General features: G+C 47.3%; 1 long non-coding RNA gene across 1 annotated transcript; it reads right to left on the bottom strand.

Moving 5' to 3' along the window:
* Nucleotides 1–223: 223 nt before the first annotated feature.
* LOC121825382 (uncharacterized) lies at nt 224–4,954 on the bottom strand. The gene is made up of 2 exons (XR_006067578.2): nt 2,553–4,954; nt 224–326 (listed from the first exon to the last, which is right to left on the bottom strand). It is a non-coding gene; the product is annotated as an uncharacterized LOC121825382 (long non-coding RNA).
* Between the last annotated feature and the right edge of the window lie 4,244 nt (nt 4,955–9,198).

The following is a 9,198-nucleotide window of genomic DNA, read 5'->3' as shown; positions in this document are numbered from 1 at the left end:
CCCAGCACTTGGGAGGCAGAGGCAGGTGAATCTGTGAGTTTGAGGCTAGCCTGGTCTGCAAAGCAAGTTCCAAGTCAGCCAGGACTGTTACACAGAAAAACCCTGCCCCCCTCAAAAAAAAGCATTACATTGTTTTTCCTCAAGTAAATAAATCCTTTGGGGGAAGCGAAACGTAGCAGCTTCTTTTCTCGTTACTGTGACAAAATGCCTGAGGAAAGCAATGTAGGGATGTAAGAGTTTATTGTGGCTCACAGTTTAAGGGCACACAGTCCATCATGGCGGTGAAGTCAGGCAGCAGGAGCGTGAGGCGGCTAGGTACACAGCATCTGTAGCCATAAAGCAGAGAGAGATGAATGGGGGTGACTCCCTTTCTCCTTTTTAATTCAGCCCAGAGCCCTAGCTCATGGAATGGGGCTGCTCCCATCCAAGTAGGGTTTCCCTGCCTCATTTAACCCAATCTAGAAATTTCCTCAGAGATATATCCAGAGATTTGTCTCCAAGACGATTCTAGATCCTGTCAAGGTGACAATCGTTATGAATGATCACATTCACATTCACAGCCACCTCACTCAATTGTTCTCAACCGATTGATGGTTACCTGAGACAAGGGATGCCAGCCAGGTTGTACTGAGTCCCTCTGCATATCCAACACTTCCTGTGTACTCTTCTTGAGTATCCCTCAGCATTCCCCTGGGTACATCTGTGGTCCATCCGTATCAGGCAGAAACAGGGGACCTCAGGCCAGGAGCGGCTTGCCCAGTATCACACAGAGAGCCAGTGTACCAGAGGTCAGCCCGAGTCACTCACTCTGACTCAACAAAGCTCTCAAGGCTGAGAGAAGACACTTTCAAAACCCAGGAGACATGGGAGATAGAGACCCCAAACTCCACGGTGTTCTGTGGGTGGCTGAGGATAACTGATTTGATCTGGGAGATTTGACCCAAAGCAAGACCAAATCTCCCCCGCTTTGCAAAATCATCCTGAATGCCAATTTCTTTGTCTGCTTCCCCTGTTCTTTGCCTATCCAGTTCAAAGCAACTACCCCAAAGAAATTGGCAACAATATCCATCATAGAATAAACAACAGTGGTATGCGTGGTGATCTTGTGTTCCCCCAAATATTGTGCACCCTAAGAAACTTATTTGGGGTCATAGAGCAGAACAGCCACTAGATAGACATAGAGGCCAGAAAATGGTGGCACACATGCCTTTAATCTTATCACTTGGGAGGCAGAGATCCATCTGGATCTCTGTGGGTTCAAAGCCACACTGGAAATAGCCAGGCATGGTGATTCATGCCTTTAATCCCAGGAAGTGAGCATTTAATCCCAGGAAGTGATGGCAGAAAGCAGAAAGGTATATAAGGAATGAAAACCAGGAACTAGCGCCTGGTTAAGCTTTTAGGCTTTTGAGCAACAGTTCAGCTGAGATTCATTCTGGATGAGGACTCAGAAGCTTCCAGTCTGAGGAAACAGGATCAGCTGAGGAATTGGCAAGGTGAGGTGGCTGTGGACTGTACTGTCTATCTGATCTTCCAGTATTTACCCCAATACCCAGTTCTGGTTTGTTTTTATTAAGACCTTTTAAGATTCATGTTACAGGTATGATAGTTTGAATGTAATTAGCCTCCCCAAAAGCACTATTAGGAGGTGTGGCTTTGTTGGAGTGGGTGTGGCCTTGTTGGAGGAAGTGTGTCACTGTGGGGGGATGGGCTTTGAGGTTTCCTATGCTCAGGATACCCCCCAGTGTTTCAGTAGACTTCCTGTTGCCAGCAAAATGTAGGACTCCCAACTACCTCTCCAGTACCATGTCTGCCTGTACACTGCCATACTCCCCACCCATCATGATGATAATGGCCTGAACCTCTAAAACTGTAAGCGAGCCACCCCAATTAAATGGTTTCTTCATAAGAACTTCCGTGGTCATGGTGTCTCTTCACAGCAATAAAAACCCCAAGACAGTGGGTAACCACATCTACCCTGGCAGACATTGGTACAACCTTCTGCTATGAAGGGATGTTGGTCACAGATAGAGCTCACATCTTCTGTGCCGGGACATCTATAACAACACCACCATGGGGGTCAATCGTCACAATACCCACCTTGGGATGTTGCCTTCTGTGAGCCCTCTGGTGGACGACTCTAGCCACACCTTCCTGGAGCGTGTCCTCCACCCTGGCAGCAAACACAGCTATCCTTGCCCTTCCTCTGCCCTGAGCCCTTAGCAGTACAGGTGGCACACCTTACCCACTCAGCAGCGCCTACCCAGAGCCACGGCCCAACCACAAAGCCCTTCACTCACCACCAATTAGCTTTGTTTGCAGTATAAATAGCAGCCACCTTGAAAAACATCCAATCACTCAAGCTTCAATAGGCGAGGAGCTCCGGGTACACTGAGTGCGCTCCAAAGTGCCGCACTGGCTTTCTGACCAACTGCATCTCAGCTGGGAGGCCAGATGCTGAGCGCAGGACCAGGCCTGACTGAGCTAAGACAACGACCCAGTCTCCACCTCCCCTTCCCCCTCCCTCTTCGGAGCGGGACTTCTGTGGGTACCTGACGGTGGTTCGAATCTGTGACGAACGGGTCTGTCACCAGTGTGTGCTGGCAGAGAGCCGTTCTCCGAAGGCCTCACGCGGGGCACAAAGGCACCTTTTACGTTGCGCGTCTCCCCTCAATGAGTGCCCGACCCTCACGCTTTCTTTGTTTAAAAGCAGAGAAAGATCCCGCTGAAGCAATAGTCAGCCGCGGCCTGAGACTGTGCCAACAATATTAACCAACTTCTCTTCAGAGCCTTTGAAGTTAGCAGGGGGCAACATGCTTGTGGTGCGAGGGAAGAATGATACTTTAAGCGATTCCTTTTCATCCCTTTAACTTGATGAAAGATTAATGGCCTTGTTATTTTTGTTTCTGCTCCTTTTTCCCCCCCTTTTAATTTCTACCCCTCCCTCCCTCCCTCCCTCCGTGGAGACCGAAAAATCCTTTCCCTTGTAATGGTTTTCTGGATCAGTGGGTTTTGTGAATGCAACCTGAACCCCTCTGCCAGCGACCACAAACTGGACCAGCTACTCCGGATCCTATACTCCCAGGTGTCTTCCAGGGAGGGGCTTGGGGGGGGGGCGAGTGAGCAGGTGGGTGGCGGCCCGGGGGCTGGATCTCATTCAAACAATACCACCTCCCCGGGAGAGGGCTACAATACCTTGGCAGGAACTTTTCTTTTTTTTCTTCCTTGAAGGTGTATCCTGGTGCTTTCTGGCACCATCCTGAGAGGCTGGCTGTGGGCCGAATGGCAGGATTTGGAGCCTGAAGGACCCAGTGACTTGGATGGGGGTTGGAAAGCAAAGTAAGAACACGAGGATGTTGGCAGGCCACAGTTTTTCTCCCATCACAGTACCCATTTCCCCAAGTCGGATGGTAGTGGTGGTAGCGGTTTATGATGGTGGTGGTCATCTCAGTTCGTTTTCTTTTGCTGTGATAAAGACACGGGCCAAAAGCACCTCAGGGAAGACAGGGTTTGCTACATCTCACATGGAGGGAACTCAGGGCAGGAATTGAAGCAGGGGCCACAGGGGAATGATGTTTCCTGGCTTGCTCTCTTATGGCTTGCTCAGCCTGCTTTCTTATACAACCCAGGACCCCCTAGCCACAGTGGGCCTTCCCACATCAATCACTGATCCAGTCAATGTACCATAGATTTGCCCACAGACCCATCTGATAAAGACATTTTCTCAGCCGAGGTTCCCTCTTCTCAGATGATCCGAACTTGTATCAAGTTGTCAAAAACACTAGCAGAGTGACGGTGATGATGGTGGTAGTGATGATTGTGGTGGTAGTGGTGGTAGTGATGGTAATGGTGGTGTTGGTGATAATGATTGTGGTAAGGATGATGGTGATGAGGATGATGGTGGTAATAGTGATGATGGTTATGATGATGGTGATGATGGTGAAGATTATGGTGATGGTGATGTGAAGGATGATGGTGAAGAGTATGGTGGTAGTGATGATCATGGTGAAGATGATAGTGATGATGATGATGATGACGATGAAGACAATATACATAGAACTAACCAGAGGATTCAGCATCATGACAGGAACATGTACTGGAACAAAGCAGCCTCAGATAATGATAAATGGGAAACAGAAGGAAAGAGAAGAGTCCAAGGACAAGATACACTCTCAAAGGCACCCCCAAATGACCCTCTTCTTCTCCTTGGACCCCTCCCTTGGTCTTCAGTACCTCCCCACAGTCCATTCAATTATGAGTCCATGTGTGGTTAAGTCAACAGCTGGGTAAGAGCCTTCATCATCCAAACACCCCCTCAGTAGCATCCCTAGCCAAGGCCAGGACTCCAGCACATGAGCCCTTGGGAAAAGTTCCAGATCAAGACCACCGACTGCTTACCTGGTGGATATTCATTGAGTATCCACTGTACTGCTGTGTGGTGGTGGCCAGTGGTGAGCAGATCAGTGACCCATTCCTGAAGAGCGACGGTGCTAGTCTTCACTGTGGCTACTATAATCACAAACACTAACACACATAGACTGGGTTTCAGTAGCAGAGATCCTGAGAGGAACCTGACATGGCTTCAACTCTTTGACCTGCTAAATAAGGCAAAAGGATAGATCTGGATAAAGATGTAAAGAGAATGTTTGGAATAGGGTCAAAGTCCTTATTTCATATAACCATATACTTAGTTTGTGCTTGGCCAATTTGGAGGTTAGTATTACTAAATGAATCCCACTGGAACTGTTCAGAAATCATGTGACTCAGAGTGATGTAACCCCTATTTCTTCACTAGAACTGCTAATCCAATAAAGCATAGTAAATGGGATGTGGTAGCTCACACCTGTAATCCTAACGCTTGGGAATCTAAGACAGGGGGATGCCATGAGTTCTAGACCAGCTAGAGTGACCTAGCAAGACTGTGATTTAAAAATAAATAAATGAAAGCAGATTAATAAGTAAGATATAGTCCTCTCTTATTATTGAAGATACCTGGATATCTTATCAGGTATCCATAACTGCTATTGCAGATCCATCCCATCTACCAATAAAGTCCTCACTTCCATGCCATCGGCTTAGTAAGTGCCCCACACTTTTTCAGACCTGACTCTGGGAAGTTAGAGGATACCGTCTTCCCCAGGATGTTTAGGAACCTCTTTCAGGACCCCAGATGAATGTGCAAGTTCCCTAGCAAGACCTCTGTGAGTGCTGACTGACAGCAAGGTCTGTGAGTGGGAGGGAGCTGTGTAGCTTGGGTTGAAAGCGTCAGAGGGGCAGAAGTCGTGGGGCTCTGCTCTTCTGTGTGTGTGGATATAGGGCATGCAATTACATTTTTTATTGAATTAGTTTCATATGTGATGACTGCAACTTATAAATGATAATTACAAGTTTACATGTCTGTAACCGAGGACTTTCAAAACAATGTAGGTTCATCCAAGTTCTAGATGCATAAAGGATTCTGACATTTGGGTCAATTGTTTTCTTAAACACACGAACACACACACACACACACACACACACACACACACAGAGAGAGAGAGAGAGAAAGAGAGAGAGAGAGAGAGAGAGAGAGAGAGAGAGAGAGAGAGAGAGAGAGAGAGAGAGGCTGGAGAGATGGCTCAGCAGTTAAGAATTCTTTCAGAGGACTCTGATTCAGTTCTCAGCAACCACACTGAGTGGCTCACAACTACCCATAACTTCAGCTCCAGGGGATCTAATGGCCTCTTCTGACCTCTAAGGGCACTGCCCACACACACACACACACACACACACACACACACACACACACACACCATTCCAATGAAAATACTTGATCAAGAATTCTTTGGAACCTGTGAATCCTAAGTGTGAAGTTTCTGGACCCATTTATGATATTTTTTACCTACCAAAACCAAAGAATCTTGGGAAGTGGGTGATACAGCTTGTCCTAAGACAGGGCTAGTATCTTGTCTCCAGCCAAACAATGGCCATGTTATATGAACAGTTATCTACTCCTGAAAGTACGCCCTAATACATGGTGATCAATATACTCCCTTCTTTTAATAACTCTTGTACATTTCAGATCAGGAACCTCAGTCATCTATGACTGGGAAAATTAAATGAAAGTTTCTGCCATTACACCAAGCCTCCTGCTTAGCAAATCGGTAATGAAAAGGAATAATTTATCACGGCTTGTGAAAGCCGACAGCTCTAAAGAGATGTCCTTCCTCTTCCCCCAAAGGAAGAGCAGAATTCTCTTTTTACCTTCAACGCACTGGCATTAAGCATAATTTCTCTGTCTGTAGAACTTTACCGGGAAAGGGGAGAAGGGATTAGATTCTTACATCACATCCTATTTTAGGCAATTACAATCCACAAGCTTTCTTTCTCTTTCATCCCCCCCTGGGGTGACGGAGAATGAAGAGACACTTCAGGGGCCTCAGTTCCCATTAACGTTTGCATCCCCATTAGCCAACTGAGCTGGAATTCCGTGGCATGGAGCACACCGCTCTCCGGTACTGAGATGCTGTGTCTGACACGAAGAAGGTGTCTGGCTGGCACCACGGCTACAGTCAGCACGTTATATACCCCTAGTCTTCGTGTGCCAGACAGTGAGTGACAAGACTTCCAGCTCTATATGATACCATATGACAGATATTCACATGACTTCTTCCGCTAAAAATTCTGGTGACTTCTCAGCCTTGGGCAAAGGGGAACTGGAATCAGTTTGTCCCAGCCGGTAAGAGCTGACGGCTACATCTTCAGGAATTTTCCTAAGTATTATTTAAAATGACATTCTACACAGATAGGGCATAGGTGTGGGGGAAAGGAATCCTTAGACAGAGTTGGGGGAAGTGTAATGAGCGCAGCCCCTGATGAGATTGCTGCGAAGGGGCCTCACAAATCTCAAACTTGACCTAACCATATGGCCTCGGTGTAGCACTGCTAGGACTCTTAAGTCAACACATCTGGGTATGTTGTGGCGCTATCCACAGCAGCCAAGACATGGAAACAGCCTCGGTGCCCATCACCAGATGCACAGATAAAGAAATGTGGTGTGTGCACAATGGAGTTTTATTTTGCTATAAAGAAGAAGGAAACTATGTCATTTGGGGGAAATAGGGGAAACTGGGGAAGAGATTATGATGCTAAGGAAAATAAGACAGATTAATAAAAGAGGAAAATGTCTCTGTGTGTTTCCAATGTGCCAAACACACACACACACACACACACACACACACACACACACACACACGACATGGAAGTAGAAGGCTTCAATTTGGGAAGAAGAAGGGAGCCAGTCAAAGTAGAGAACAAGGACAATAAAGGGTAAGGATTGAATAAGATCCAATACATGATAGAAATACACCCCACTATCGTGTGCAATGACTACACATTAATAAAAATTAACTTATGTAAGTTTACAATTATGTAAAACATAATACATATTTATTACTTTTCTCATTGATGTGCAAAATGCCTAACAGAAGCAGCTTAAGGGAGAAAGGATCTGTTTTCGCTCACAGTTACAGTCCATCATGGCGGGGGAGGCATGGCAGCAGGAGCATGAGGCGGCTGGTCACATGGCAACCACAGTCAGGAAGAAAAAAAGAGATGGATGCTGATGCTCAGTTCCTTGTCTCCTTTTTATTCAATCCAGGAGGCCAGACCATACGAGGGTGTCACTCATAGTTAACGGTGGGTTTTTCCCTCCCCAGTTAAACCTCTCTGGACATTCCCTCAGAGACATACCCAAGCTTGTGTCTCCATGGTGATTCTAATTTCTACCAAGTTGTCAATCAAGATTAACTAGCATCATCTGGTGCAGTGGTGAGAAACACCACAGACATCCCTTCCTCTTTGCTCCTGGTGGTGGTCCTGGGATCCACATGCTCTTGGGCTGAACTGAATCTTATTTGTTTGCCGGGAGGAAATCCTAAGTTGCGAATGATCCCAGGCATCCAGCTCTGCTGCACACCGACCTCATCAGGAATGATCACAGGATGGGATCCAGCTCTGCTACACACCGACCTCATCAGGAGTGATCACACGATGGGGAATGGCAAGCCCCCCCCCCGCCCCCCCCCCCGTCCCGCCCCGCCCCGCCCCGCCCCGCCCCGCTCCCATGTCAGGTTTGCTGGTTCCCAACTATTGTTTTGCTCAGCATGGTTCAGCACAACACTGCGGTTGTTATGCGGCCTTCAGATCAGCCTGGTGAGTCCTGCATCTGCAGTAACCATCACTGGTTTCTTGGAGTCACGTGTCTGACTGTTCTTGGTGCATAGACAAGACAGGACCAGCCTCTGCTCTCAGAGTTCAAGTGACCATGGATGATGTGAAGTCTATGGTAGGAGCTAGAGAGAGGGGCTGGAAAAGTGACTCAGCAGTTAAGATCACTCGCTGCTTTTGCAGAGTTCGATTCCCAGCACCCACACTGGATGGCTCAGATCTGCTAAGGCCTGCATGGGTTGGATCTGGAAACCTGATTAGGGTGGGCAAGGGAGTGAAGAAAGGACAGACACACAGACAGAAAAGCTTGGGTCGGGTGGGCTGTGAGGACTCTAATGGAGCACCAACAACTAACTGCACAACAAGCAGGAACCTCAGAGTGTTATTACCTACAGCACAGGGGGCGGGGCTAACTGTTCTCAGTAGGTGGGGTCTCTAGGCAAGCAGTCTCCAGCTGTCAACATCTGGGAGGAGGAAGTTGCAGTTAGTAGTATTTGTACATCCTAGTTAACTGTAAGTACTAATACTTGGACTAGAGGAAGGCTTTGCCATTCCAAGCCTTGTATGGGGAAGGCTTTACCAGTTTCCCATGAGTCCAAAGCATTGGCCCTTGACATACCCTTGGCCATTGCTCAGGTCAACAATACACACTCCCTCAGGACTTCATTCACTCTTCACACATTCACTCAAGGCTTCTTCAGCTCCCCATACACATCCACCTGCAACTCCAGTTCCAGGGGATCCAGCGCCCTCATCTGGCCTCTGTAGGCACCTGCACACACATGGTGCACACACACACACACACACACACACACTCACTCACTCACTCACTCACTCACTCACTCACTCACTCACTCACTCACACACATGATTTTTTAAAAATATAAGTCTTTAAAAAGAATAATTTCTGTGCCTTTGGCAGTCTGAACCTTCCTTTTGTCTAATACTAACATTGCATTCTTTGTATATTCCTTTATTCCCAAATTTTGT

This window comes from Peromyscus maniculatus, chromosome 23 (assembly GCF_049852395.1).
Source record: "Peromyscus maniculatus bairdii isolate BWxNUB_F1_BW_parent chromosome 23, HU_Pman_BW_mat_3.1, whole genome shotgun sequence".
Lineage (NCBI taxonomy): Eukaryota > Metazoa > Chordata > Mammalia > Rodentia > Cricetidae > Peromyscus > Peromyscus maniculatus.
The sequence above is the reverse complement of the archived record's forward strand: the minus strand, read 5'-3'. Positions and strand labels throughout refer to the sequence as shown.